This window comes from Panulirus ornatus, chromosome 14 (assembly GCF_036320965.1).
Source record: "Panulirus ornatus isolate Po-2019 chromosome 14, ASM3632096v1, whole genome shotgun sequence".
Lineage (NCBI taxonomy): Eukaryota > Metazoa > Arthropoda > Malacostraca > Decapoda > Palinuridae > Panulirus > Panulirus ornatus.
This window is the reverse complement of record NC_092237.1, coordinates 17,424,093-17,438,007: the sequence shown is the minus strand read 5'-3', so window position 1 is coordinate 17,438,007 and position 13,915 is coordinate 17,424,093.

Sequence of the window (13,915 nt, the reverse complement as noted above, 5' to 3'; positions counted from 1 at the left end):
ACTGAACACAGACTATTTGCGACACAGGAAATAGCTAAATAACTGAAGATCCTTCGTCGTGCATCCTTCGTCGTGCATCATTCGTCTTGTAACCTTTCGCTATCTTCCAGTCATACGACCTGCCGAAGGTGCGAGACGAGGAAGACGCTCACTGTATCAGAGGGAGAGAGGGAAGAGCACTAAGTGTCAAGAGAGGTAGGGATAGCCGTAATCTTAAGATTCGGATGGGGTATACATACCACTCGGATACATGACCCAAGTGAGAGAGGTCGATGAAAACGGCGACGTACGTGAGGCAGGAGAGAGGAAGCAAAGGGGTCGAATGAGGGGTCCTGAAGTGGTCACGATAGACGAAATATTGTCTTAGGGTAACGCTGTCGTAGGTGTGGTGAGCGAGTGAGTCGAGATGGTCCCTACAGGAGATCTGCCAAGGTAGCGGGGGCATAGCACTGTGACCTCTTGTATCTCGAAGGGGTTAAGAACAGTCACGATACTAAAGTGAAAGTCCCGTCAGCAACGAGTGTGGGTGAGGGAGATGAGTGATGATGACCCATGACTGGATGATGAGGGAATCAGTCATGGTGAGAGCTCTTGGGGCATCTGGGAAGTGACTGCGAATGAGATGCTCCAAAACGGAGATCATGGGAATACGAAAGTAGAGTGTGCTGTTGACGAGGAGGATGCATCGCTGTTGTGAGGGATACGAGCGCTCTGTCAGTAATGCAAAGAAAGACGTCAATCAATGACAAGAAAGATGCGTAACACGAGAATGAGCCGCGTGATGAGTAGGGCGTGAGTGAGCATCAGTTATCAGAGCTTCGAAAGGTGGGAAATTAAAAAGCTGATCACATAAAACGTCAGAAAAGGAAAGGAAATCCTGAGAAAAAAAAAATAGATTTTATAGATTGGTATTTTGTCTGTAAGAGATCTGGTGTAGCGTAATGTGGATGGTCAATGGGATGGATGAGAGAGTGGCAGAAAACAGCAGGAAATTACTGAAATTGTCCGCCTTCGACATATGTCATTGTGTTGGCCTTCAAGACATATGATTGCTTTAAGAAAGGGGAGAGAGAGAGAGAGAGAGAGAGAGAGAGAGAGAGAGAGAGAGAGAGAGAGAGAGAGAGAGAGAGAGAGAGAGAGAGAGAGAGAGAGTATATGTATGTATAGGAATTTCACGTCTGGGAATAAGATCCCGATCTGAGAAAGGCCTTCAGGATTTAGTTTCCCGGAAATCCATGATTCGAGGAAGCCACCATATCAAGTGGGACGCATCATCGTCAACTCGAAGGGAAAGTTTGAGGAGACAGACGAGAAGGAGTAGAAGACTTCACATTTTGTCATAATAGGAAAGATAAGTAAAATACAGAGGGATAAAATGGACTGACATGTGGTTTAGATTGGGACTCCTTTGTGACCGACGTGGCGTGGGCGAGATGCAGAGTTACGATAAAAAGGAATGAAAAGGTTAATCAGAACTACCTATTGTGGCTTTGATCCTGACACCTTTAAGAGATAGAAAAGTTGTAGGAAAAGGCAGAGACATAAAGAAGAAAGAGATCTGTACTGATTCATCATTCGAGGAAGGAGGGAGGTATCATAACGGTCAATCTTCGAGTAGGCGGTCTATAGGCAGAACCTATGGGACACAGCAGCCAGGCATGTTCCAAAAGTTCGAGTCTTAAAGGTGGTAACACGTGCAGGGAGCTCGGGAGAAAAGTGGTTGAAATGATGCCTGTAGAACAGGGTGAAGGCAGCAACATCATGGCCAGCAGAGGGGAATTGTTGAAGAAACGTGATAACCGGAGTAAGAAGGAAGGTTTTCGACTCCACTATGCCTAAGAGAAAAGTGGAGGAAGAGCCAACCCAGATATCCGAACAGTACTGAAGAAATTGCCTATCCATATGGAACAAATGTCTGCAAGAGAAGTGATCAGAACACCAACACAACACCTCTAATTTTGGTTAAACAAATTACGATATCATCTTCATACGGGGTTTCCAGGATCACTTGGGAAATATGGTAATGCCCAGCTTGTTGATAGTCTTGCAGAGTTAAACTAAAATGTTTCGAAACTGAGAAAAAAAAGTGAAATTAAGTAAAACATATAGGTAGAAACAGATTCAGATTTGATTTAGTTACTGCTTCCTCATTTTTTGATGTTGCACAAAGATCCGAATCGAGAAAGAGGATATGTTCACTGCTAGAGAAAGAACGTGCATAGCTTGAGTGAGGTAGGGAAAATTATTTGAGATATGTAAAACTGACGCCGTACGTATAAGAATGAATAGGATAAGAGATAAAAGAAAGAATATTGTTAATGGAGAGAGAGAGAGAGAGAGAGAGAGAGAGAGAGAGAGAGAGAGAGAGAGAGAGAGAGAGAGAGAGAGAGAGAGAGAGAGAGAGAGAGAGAGAGAGAGAGAGAGAGAGAGAGAGAGAGAGAGAACAAAAGAGAGCTGCAATAATAAGGAACCCTCAAGGACACCATTGTTAATAGGATAAGGGCGGGGGGGGGAAGTCACTTGATCAGCGACTGTGGCAATGGACCGACGGTGGAAGAAGCAATATATGCGTTAGGTATCAGAGAGAAGGGGTTAGACAGAGGATGACATTTATAAAGGAAGTACTTATGCCACCGTCTGTAGAGTGTAGAAGACCAGAAAATAGGCTCATGAAAATTCCTGAGGAAGGAGGATCATAGGCGGTCACATGGGATTAGTTGACCTTGCACCACGAAAGCTGCATTGATGATCTGAAAGAAACTAATGGAGTTCTAAGCGTTTAGGAAAGTGAAAGTTAAGGAGACTTTCAAAGACTCCTGGAGACAGTAGAAGTGAGAGGGATGGGGCGAGAAATAGAACGAACATTAAAGTGTCATTTCCTAGGTATGGGCTGTACCAAGGCATGCTTGCAAGAGGAAAGGAAAGTTTGAGCTTTTTGACACAGACGAAAAATGCGAGCAAGAATCGAAGGTTCGAAGGTTATCAGCTCAGTCCTTTAGAATGCATGGAATTTTCCCGTAAGAACCAAACGCAAGGAGTGTGCTCTACACTGTAAGCTTATCATATCTTCCACGAACATAGCCTCGAATTTATCCAGCGGTCTGTTGCTCTTTGAATTCTGTCGTATTTCTTTGTATTCCTTTTGTCTGACCTAGTTTGACGGAAATGTATGGAAGATCTTAGGTCCATTAGAAAGAGAACTAGATAAGGAAACACTAAAGGTGGGTATAGAGGAGAATATGACACCTGAGAGAGCGGCTATATCAGTAAGTGAGTGTGCTATAAACTGAGCAGGTTAGAGGAGGAGAGGAAGAGAGACTGAGTAGTGGAAGCCGTTAGAGATGTCTTCGTTTAAGGGCAACTTAGATTTATGTTCATCCCTTCTCGTGGAATTGCTCTGTGGAACTGTCCAATTAACCAGGCGCACAAGAAATCCCGTAGTTAACCATCAGTCAAAAACTTTAGCTTCGAGTACTCTCCAGCTCTGTCCCTGCAGTTCAGTTCCCACCAGCTGCACAGCAAGTTGTCTAATTGGATTATGAAGTTTATGGAGAGTGGCCCACTACGAGGTCTGGCCCATCCTGTCCTCACATCCATTCACACATCTCTCAGATGTCTGGTGGCTCTCTACTCTCATCCAATCATAATGCTCTTAGATTTCTGGCAGCTCTTCTCACTCATCCAATCATCATTCTCTCAAATTCCTTGCAGCCCTACTTTCTCATCTGTTCATACTTCTCTCAGATGTGTTTCACTTCTAAACTTTCGTCCTCTCTTACATTCCTCTTCATTCGATTCATTACCTTCAGAGAAGAGGAGAAAATGTAAGGAGAAATATATATGGAGATTATTCAGGGATTTTCTTTATTCCAGTGACCTGATTCTGTAATGTGAAAGATAAGAGAATGAGAGAGAAGAAATAAACGTCCATTTGCTGAGAATGTCGCCCATCTCTTAAAATGTGGCTTCTTCAAGTGCTGTTCCGTGTTTAATGGTTAGACTCTCTCTCTCTCTCTCTCTCTCTCTCTCTCTCTCTCTCTCTCTCTCTCTCTCTCTCTCTCTCTCTCTCTCTCTCTCTCTCTCTCTCTCTCTCTCTCTCTCTCTCTTGGGACATTCACGTCTGCAATGCCCTCCATTCAAATCCCATCTTCAATACTAAAGCGCCAAAATACACATGCAACAAATGCATTAGTAAAACCACTCACTAAGCATCTCGCTGGAAAAAAAAAAAAAAGTATAAGCGTAATGATGCATTACGATGACCCTACAAGACTGAAGACACCTGAAGGCACGTATGTAAGGGATTATAGTCTCATCATAAACCACCCAAGTGCAGGATAATCTTGGACCCTGTAACTATTCTCTTCCATCCCATATACGACCTCACTCCTCAACCTAAACGTGATCTCTCTCCTCGCTCCCACCTGCAGAGACCTCGAGGGACCATCCCACTAGCTGACCTACCTAGCATGACCCAGAACTCCTACACTTCCATACGAAAACAACAGTTTCGCCAAGGGAACGTAGATTCTTCGTATGATCTCCATACTGGGTCACAACTATAAGCACAGTGAAAGACGTAAACCACTCCTATTCCGTTCTTCATTTTAAATATGTTGTATCACTGTGTTGTAAGTTTGCCAAAAGATGAGAAGAACGTGTATGTTCGAAACCTCTTATGTGCTCTTCAAGAATGTGAAAATGAATATGGTATATTTGTACTTGTTAACAGATGAAGATCAAGATATTCCTATGAGTCCAAGGGGAAAATGAAACACATGTTCCCAAGTGCACTTTCGTGTAATAATCACATCATCAGGGGAGACACAAGAGAGAAATATATGTTAGTTGATATACAACGAAGAGACGAAGCTAGGACGCCATTTGGTAAACATGTTTACCAAATGGCGTCCTAGCTTCGTCTCTTCGATTTATATCAACTGACTTATATTTCTCTCTTGTGTCTCCCCTGATGATGTGATTATTTCACGAAAGTGCACTTGGGAACTTTTCATGTTTCACTTTCCCCGTGTGTGGAACTCTGACAGGCTTTCGTATATGATTCGTTGTAGCCCATGGTGATATGCACAAAGCATAAACCATTTTGATATCTTACACATTAGTCTGACTCTAAAAAGACATGCGATATACTATTCACACTTCAACTGTCAACCATTTCCCTTCTTTTACATGTGAAAGAGCAATTTCAAAGCAGGGGAGCGGACACGGTTTTAACCAGGAACGTTAACCAGAAACGTTCACCAGAAACGATTAACCAGAAACGTTAACCAGAAACGTTGAACCAGAAACGTTCACCAGAAACGTTAACCAGAAACGTTAACCAGAACGTTAACCAGAAAAGTTTACCAGAAACGTTTAACCAGAAACGTTGATCAGAAACGTTTAATCAGAAACGTTGAACTTATTCAGTGACAGTGGTCGAGGCTGCGTTATGCTGCAGGTCCATAATCTATGATAATATCTCCATAACTTTGGAAGTTTTATACAGTGTGGCAGTTGCCTCTAGCCACACACACACACAGCACGTGATATAAGGTGTTGCCTGTAACTGCAGATGTGGAGGTGTATTGTTGAATACTAGTGCCTATATTTGCATATGTATATATATATGTATATGTATACCAATGCGTTGTTATCAGGCAGAGATGTCAGAGTGCTTACTTTCGTGGAAAAAAGATATATATATATATATATATATATATATATATATATATATATATATATATATATATATATATATATATATATATATATATATATATATATATATATATATATATATATATATATATATATATATATATATATATATATATATATATATATATATATATATATATATATATATATATATATATGTATGTTGCAAATGAGATGTTTGAGGAAAATATGTGGTGTGAGGTGGTTTGATCGAGTAAGTAAAGAAAGGGTAAGAGCGATGTGTGGTAATAAAAAGAGTGTGGTTAAGAGCAGAAGAGGGAGTATTAAATGGTTTGGTCACATGGAGTGAGGAAAGATTAACAAAGAGGATATATGTGTCAGAGGTGGAGGAAATGAGGAGAAGTGGGAGACCAAATTGTAACTGGAAGGATGGAGTGAAAAAGATTTTGAGCGATCGGGGCCTGAACATGCAGGAGGGTGAAAGGCGTGCAAGGAATAGAGTAAATTGGAACGATGTGCTATACCGGGGTCGACCATGGAAAGTTTTGTGGTGCCTGGATGTGGAAAGGGAGCTGTGGTTTCGGTGCATTATACATGAGAGCTAGAGACTGAGAGTGAACGAATGTGGGGTTGTCATTTCATGTGTGGCGGGGTGGCAACGGAAATGAATAAAGACAGCAGGTATGAATTATGTACATATGTTTATATTTATATGTCTATGTATGTATATATATATGTATACGTTGAAATGTATAGGTATGAATATGTGCGTGTGTAGACGTGTATGTATATACATGTGTATGTGGGTGGCTTGGGCCATTCTTTTGTCTGTTTCCTTGCGCTACCTCGCTAACGCGGGAGACGGCGACAAAGTATAATGATAAATATAATTAAATATATATATATATATATATATATATATATATATATATATATATATATATATATATATATATATATATTTTTTTTTTTTTTTTTTTACTTTGTCGCTGTCTCCCGCGTTTGCGAGGTAGCGCAAGGAAACAGACGAAAGAAATGGCCCAACCCACCCCCATACACATGCCTTGATTCAATCCACTGACAGCACGTCAACCCCGGTATACCACATCGCTCCAATTCACTCTATTCTTTGCCCTCCTTTCACCCTCCTGCATGTTCAGGCCCCGATCACACAAAATCTTCTTCACTCCATCTTTCCACCTCCAATTTGGTCTCCCTCTTCTCCTCGTTCCCTCCACCTCCGACACATATATCCTCTTGGTCAATCTTTCCTCACTCATTCTCTCCATGTGACCAAACCATTTCAAAACACCCTCTTCTGCTCTCTCAACCATGCTCTTTTTATTTCCACACATCTCTCTTACCCTTACGTTACTTACTCGATCAAACCACCTCACACCACACATTGTCCTCAAACATCTCATTTCCAGCACATCCATCCTCCTGCGCACAACTCTATCCATAGTCCACGCCTCGCAACCATACAACATTGTTGGAACCACTATTCCTTCAAACATACCCATTTTTGCTTTCCGAGATAATGTTCTCGACTTCCACACATTCTTCAAGGCTCCCAGAATTTTCGCCCCCTCCCCCATCCTATGATCCACTTCCGCTTCCATGGTTCCATCCGCTGCCAGATCCACTCCCAGATATCTAAAACACTTCACTTCCTCCAGTTTTTCTCCATTCAAACTCACCTCCCAATTGAATTGACCCTCAACCCTACTGTACCTAATAACCTTGCTCTTATTCACATTTACTCTTAACTTTCTTCTTTCACACACTTTACCAAACTCAGTCACCAGCTTCTGCAGTTTCTCACATGAATCAGCCACCAGCGCTGTATCATCAGCGAACAACAACTGACTCACTTCCCAAGCTCTCTCATCCCCAACAGACTTCATACTTGCCCCTCTTTCCAAAACTCTTGCATTTACCTCCCTAACAACCCCATCCATAAACAAATTAAACAACCATGGAGACATCACACACCCCTGCCGCAAACCTACATTCACTGAGAACCAATCACTTTCCTCTCTTCCTACACGTACACATGCCTTACATCCTCGATAAAAACTTTTCACTGCTTCTAACAACTTGCCTCCCACACCATATATTCTTAATACCTTCCACAGAGCATCTCTATCAACTCTATCATATGCCTTCTCCAGATCCATAAATGCTACATACAAATCCATTTGCTTTTCTAAGTATTTCTCACATACATTCTTCAAAGCAAACACCTGATCTACACATCCTCTACCACTTCTGAAACCACACTGCTCTTCCCCAATCTGATGCTCTGTACATGCCTTCACCCTCTCAATCAATACCCTCCCATATAACTTGCCAGGAATACTCAACAAACTTATACCTCTGTAATTTGAGCACTCACTCTTATCCCCTTTGCCTTTGCCTTTGTATATAGAAAGAATACTTCCCACGTATTCCCTGCGTGTCGTAGAAGGCGACTAAAAGGGGAGGGAGCGGGGGGCTGGAAATCCTCCCCTCTCGCTTTTTTTTTTTTAATTTTTCAAAAGAGGAAACAGAGAAGGGGGCCAGGTGAGGATATTCCCTGACAGGCCCAGTCCTCTGTTCTCAATGTTACCTCGCTAATGCGGGAAATGGCGAATAGTATGAAAGATATATATATATATATATATATATATATATATATATATATATATATATATATATATATATATATATATATATATATATATATATATATATATATATATATATATATGTATGTATGTATTTGTGTGTGTCTGTGAGTGGAGTAACTCACTGATTGGATAAATTCAATAAGCTGTGGAGATAGTGAAACATGATTGAGAAATTTTAGTATGATCTATGTAGAGAAATGGAACAGAAAACGGAAAAATTAAGAGGGAGACCTTACTGTTATCTTTACACAGTGACGACATCTTCAAACATCTTTACTACCCAGAGTATTGCATATTAGCTCTCTAAGGTAAGGCATATGTATCAAAATGAATCGTTGCAAGATTCATATAACACAAATAACAACATTCAACGATAGTTTACTAGTTTACCGTTACCTGCAAACAATGTGTTGTGTACATTTCATCTGATTAGATTACAAGCAAAAGCAGAATTTGTATGGGTCGATTAATCTTACCATTAGGGCAGAAAACACGCATTTGAGAGCGACGTATCGGGTCAAGCTTCACCATTAATAGAAAGCTTAATGTACGGCGTTATTAAGCTTTAGTTCCATCGTCATTACCTCTCAGGTGGGGCGAAAGTGGTTCCCATCCCCGAGAACGTTAATGATCCGCTTTCGGAGAACGCACACCCCTTCGCTAATGAGTCCTCCATTATCATGATACGGTTTTAATTACGTGATAGTGTATAGTCATCGACACACGCTCATTAAGATTCCTCTGCTTATTAAAGTGTATCTATTGATGTGAGAGATTAAAGGGTCGTCGATTAGGTAGGAAGGAACACCTGTTCGTTTACCTGTTAAAGTTTACTTTGAATGTCTATCATACATGTGCGTCTTCACCTCTTTGTTCTGTATGTGTAATTCACAATAGGAATTGTATGAGGAGGGATTTTTACATTTGTGAGGCCCCCTTCATCTCCAGACCGTCCTCTACTATCAGTCATTGTCAAAGGCTTTCTGGTAGTCTAGTTAGAAAATGATCCAGCCAGCCTCCTCTTGTGTCCAGTACTAAGCTCACTTTCTCGTGGATATCTTTGAGGTTCATTATGCATGACACCCTTTCGCTGACGCCACGTTTTCTCTCGCTTAGGTAGTTTTTCCCTTCAAGGAAGTCGTCCATTTTGGTTTTTGCTTATATTTCTAAAGACTTATTTGTTCTGTATGGGGAGGGAGTTTTACACTTGTGGGGACCTGTGTGTGTGTGTGTGTGTGTGTGTGTGTGTGTGTGTGTGTGTGTGTGTGTGTGTGCTTGTGTGTGTGTGTGTGTGTGTGGGTGGGTGTGTTTTCAATATACATGCACACTAAAACGACTGAATGTCAAAGTTGATATAGCATTTATAAAAACCCGAAGAGCGTTTCCATCTTTGTTTGTTGTCTCATTGCTCTTAATCATAAGTTGTTCTGGTATTCAGTAAGTGAGGCAATGAGAAACCTATTTTCTATCATAGTAATATCTCTTCCCATTTTGGACTAACCAAGAAACTCCATTATCAAAACTCCATTATCATACAGTTTTGGACTGTTCACATGATTTTGGAGGCATCCTCTCTGATACTGTAGTTACGTTAAGTTATATACCCGTTAGTCACGTAAGGTAATTTCACTCTTCCAACTGATGTATGTAGCGGACGATATCCGTGTCGTGAGGGAGGCGCAATACCCCACACAGGAGGCAGGCGGTAGCCAGGGATCATCCAGGATCCCACACTAATGCCTCACTGACGATATATTCATGAAGGGAAGCCCTCCCGTGAGTGACCTTCACCCACCTCCGTGTATAATTGCTCTCCATCATCATAAACAAGACTCAGTTGTACGTGGGCGCCCGACGCCAGGGCCACCTGCTGCTGTACATACGAGCGTGATGCGTAGTTTACGGTCACGAACATCATGGGTAGTTTACAGTCACGAGCATCATGGATAGTTTACAGTCACGAATATCATGGATAGTTTACAGTCACGAACATCATGGGTAGTTTACAGTCACGAACACCATGGATAGTTTACATTCACGAACATCATGTTTAGTTTACAGCCACGAACATCATGTATAGTTTACAGTCACGTAGTTAGATCTCTCTATTCATCGTTTTTCCTTTCCAATAAATCTGTGTTCAATCTTCTTAGGAAAGAGTTCTTTCTTGTGCCCATTCTTGGACTTACATTTAGACCTTTCCTCTAAAGCTGATTGACAGAACCTTCGAGGCGATAAAACTTAACACTGACATAAGAGTTATTGCCTAATCTTACCATGATTAAGAGAAATACAAGGAATCCTTCTCTTTCCATCCATCACCAAGTTTATCTTATGCACTGAAGGACTTCTATGTCCTTCACACCACCTCTTAACAATTCCAGCAGTTTGTAAACAGAGTGGAAGTTACAAATTTCTGTAAATCATTCATGTTGGATGATAGTTTAGTCTCACACACTCCAGCAACATCAACTGACATCAGGTCATCTAGGCATCCAGACAAGCAAGCATTGTTTGAAACGCTCGTCCACACTGCACACAATACCTCATGTCTGCATGAGAGCCAGGAAAATGATGATAACTCGGACACACACATTTTACAAAAGCTGACAGTTCATGAATATATCTACATCCCAAAGGCGCACACACATCAGGCATATGGAAATCAACTGCATCGAGTTCAACTGGAGGGACAACTAAATAAATTTCATTTCATATGGTTAGTATAAATAGATCCCTTATCACTGAGTTCAGCATATGGAAGGCTAGTGAATACAAACGTGGGTAAATAAACGTTATCAGTTAGAGAAACTAGTTTACATTTCCTTAATGACGAGAAGTTCCTGTACTTCTCGAGTGATAGCTAGAACCATGATGCTTACTAAGTAGCTAACACTCCCTCCAACATTATGGTGTGATCACCTACTCCTTCAACAGGGAGTCCACATGCCCTCCAACATTATAGTGTGATCTACTCCCCCAATAGTGAGTCTACATTACTCCCCCCCCCCCAACATTATGGTGTGGTTACTTACTCTGATTATAGGAAGTCTGTGTTCGTCAGATGTGCTCATCTGTAATATATCGGTTATGACATTAACGTCCGTTCCTCTATCGCTCGCCGAAGTGGTGAGGTGACGGAAGATGATCCGACTTGATGTACACCACAGATGTTAGCTGATCCAGAGCTACAGTTTCAAGGATAGTCTCAGGCGTACCCAGTCAGCAGACCTTGGACCTAATAAGTGACGGGGTTGCAGGCGTGAGTATAACCATTGTAAGTTACGGTAATGTCTGCAAACTCTCCTACGTAAGTCTTAAGGCAAGATCCTGGATGCATCTCTGCACGCTTATATTTCTCCATCCAGGGCCAGAATAATGTGCATATCTCCAATGAAGGTGTAAGTTTGCCTCCGAGCTGCGCAGTAACTTTGGTGTTTTGCGGAGGACGTAATTTACTTACAGGCACAAAGTTTAACCATAAACGAAGCTGGGTTGCGGCAGTCTCCTGATGGAGACCTACAGGAGGCTGTTAGGACTACGTTAGGGAGAAAATAATCACCACTGTGTGCATGGAATATGAGCTGCGGTAAATGTAATCCATTAATAACTAAGGATCTTGTAGGCTCTTTCTTATGAACGGCTTCAGTATTTGTTCCTTTTGAAGCGCCAGTAGCTGGCAGACATCATATGGACATCCTTGATGGTCATGGTAGCGTCTCAGTGTCTTAGATATGTTATGCTGGGGCCTTTCACCCGCGTTCCTTTCTAACCTTACTTCGGTTTTCAGGGAAGAAATCCAGAGCTGAGCCCAAATACTCTAACTTCAGGTTTGTGTTTACAGCCTTGAATATTCTGCTTTCTAATAATGCCTTTACTATTTTACTTCGTAACCTTCTAATTATTCGTTTCCGAGAAAGTCGCTAAAGACAGCTTTCAGATCGACACAAGAATCCTTATCACGGTTCTTCAGCTGCTCCGCGAAACTCTTATCTGAATAGTTGTTGTGATTTTGGGCCAATAAGCATACCTTCCTTGAGTCTGCCATGGCTAATTTGTAAGAAGTTGAGGCAAACTTATTGGAATCCTTGGTATTTTTTGTTCTACGCCCTACGCGAAATCTTTCACCAGTGCAAGTTTAATCTGAAGTTGTGGCAGCAGAAGTTTATCCATCTTGACAAGTGAATGTACCTCAGTGCTCAAAGATCCAAGGGTACGTTGTTCTCTCCTGAGCCAATCATTCTTAGCGTGATGCTGCTCTCTGTCTCGTCAGTTCTATAGGCGTATCATACATAAGATATTTGTAGGGCTAACCTTGTTGCTCCAAGGGAAGGCTTGATGACCTTTGAATCACATCAAAGAACTGTTTGCGATCATTGTAGATGAGTATTTCTTCATGTGAACTGGGATAAGGCTTTGAGAAAGAGGCATTTCGCATGACTGGGACACTGGTCGTATATAGCAAAGGAAACCCTGAGATCCTTGATGTTTACCTTACATTTATTTTTGTATCTAAACAAATCATTAACACGAAGTTATCATCGTCGGGATGGTTTATTAGTCCCTTACCTACCGTTGGAACCTCGACCGTAGTGCTACAGTACCCTACCGAAGCAAGTTTCAAACGCAGCACCTAAAGACCGAGTGAGGGGCGCAATGTGTTCGCCGACAATTCAACCGAAGTAGACTTGGTGACATTTTCTCACGCATTAGTTATTGCATCGCTACTGTCTTGCAGTACTAGACGTTCACAGATATAGTAATTGAAGCAGAGGTGACTGGGCATAGAGGAAATGTCCTGGGGAAAATCGCGTCTAAAATCCTTAAAGAAGAAAAATGACCAGACTTACTATGTCACTAAGACACCACAAACCGGCATTATCAATATAGTCTGAAGTAAATGTTGATGGAACATTAAAGACTATGGTATAGAATTCCTTTTTCTTTTTCACTGTTGAGTGTTTCGACTTTCTTACTTCCCAGCATTGTTCGAGATATGTGAAATTTTGTGAAAAGAATTTTGCTGAATGAAGGCTGAATCTTAAAAGAATTCAGAAGTCAGCACCATTAGTTATGCTGGATCTTTTAGTAAATTTCAAAGTATTCCAAAAGAACGAACATAAGAAGTATTGACTCATATAGGTATGCTATTAAAAGCGAAGAGTTGTAGATATCTTAAGAACAAATTCATTTGTTCAGGACGCCACCGCTGGCCCAGCAGGTGCGCGAGTTATCGCCAGGCTACGATATATTCGAATGGTTTATTCCAAATGAAGACTTAAAGGCATACTGGAGAGGACACAGACCTGATAAACTAAGAAGAAGAATAACGCAATAAGAAGCGAGGAATGTGTGGAAGAGCTTAGAGTACATAAACATTGAGAGACTTTGTGAGTTTAGGTCCGAATTGTTAGTTAAGAGAAAAGATTTACAATAAAGATCAAGGGTAAAAGTCGAGTGTATAAGTCTTCAAACCCAAATAGGAGTATTTTCAGGTATGAGATATACTAGCTGGAGCTGGAAATAAGTAAATATAGGAATTAAGATGATACAGGAAGTAA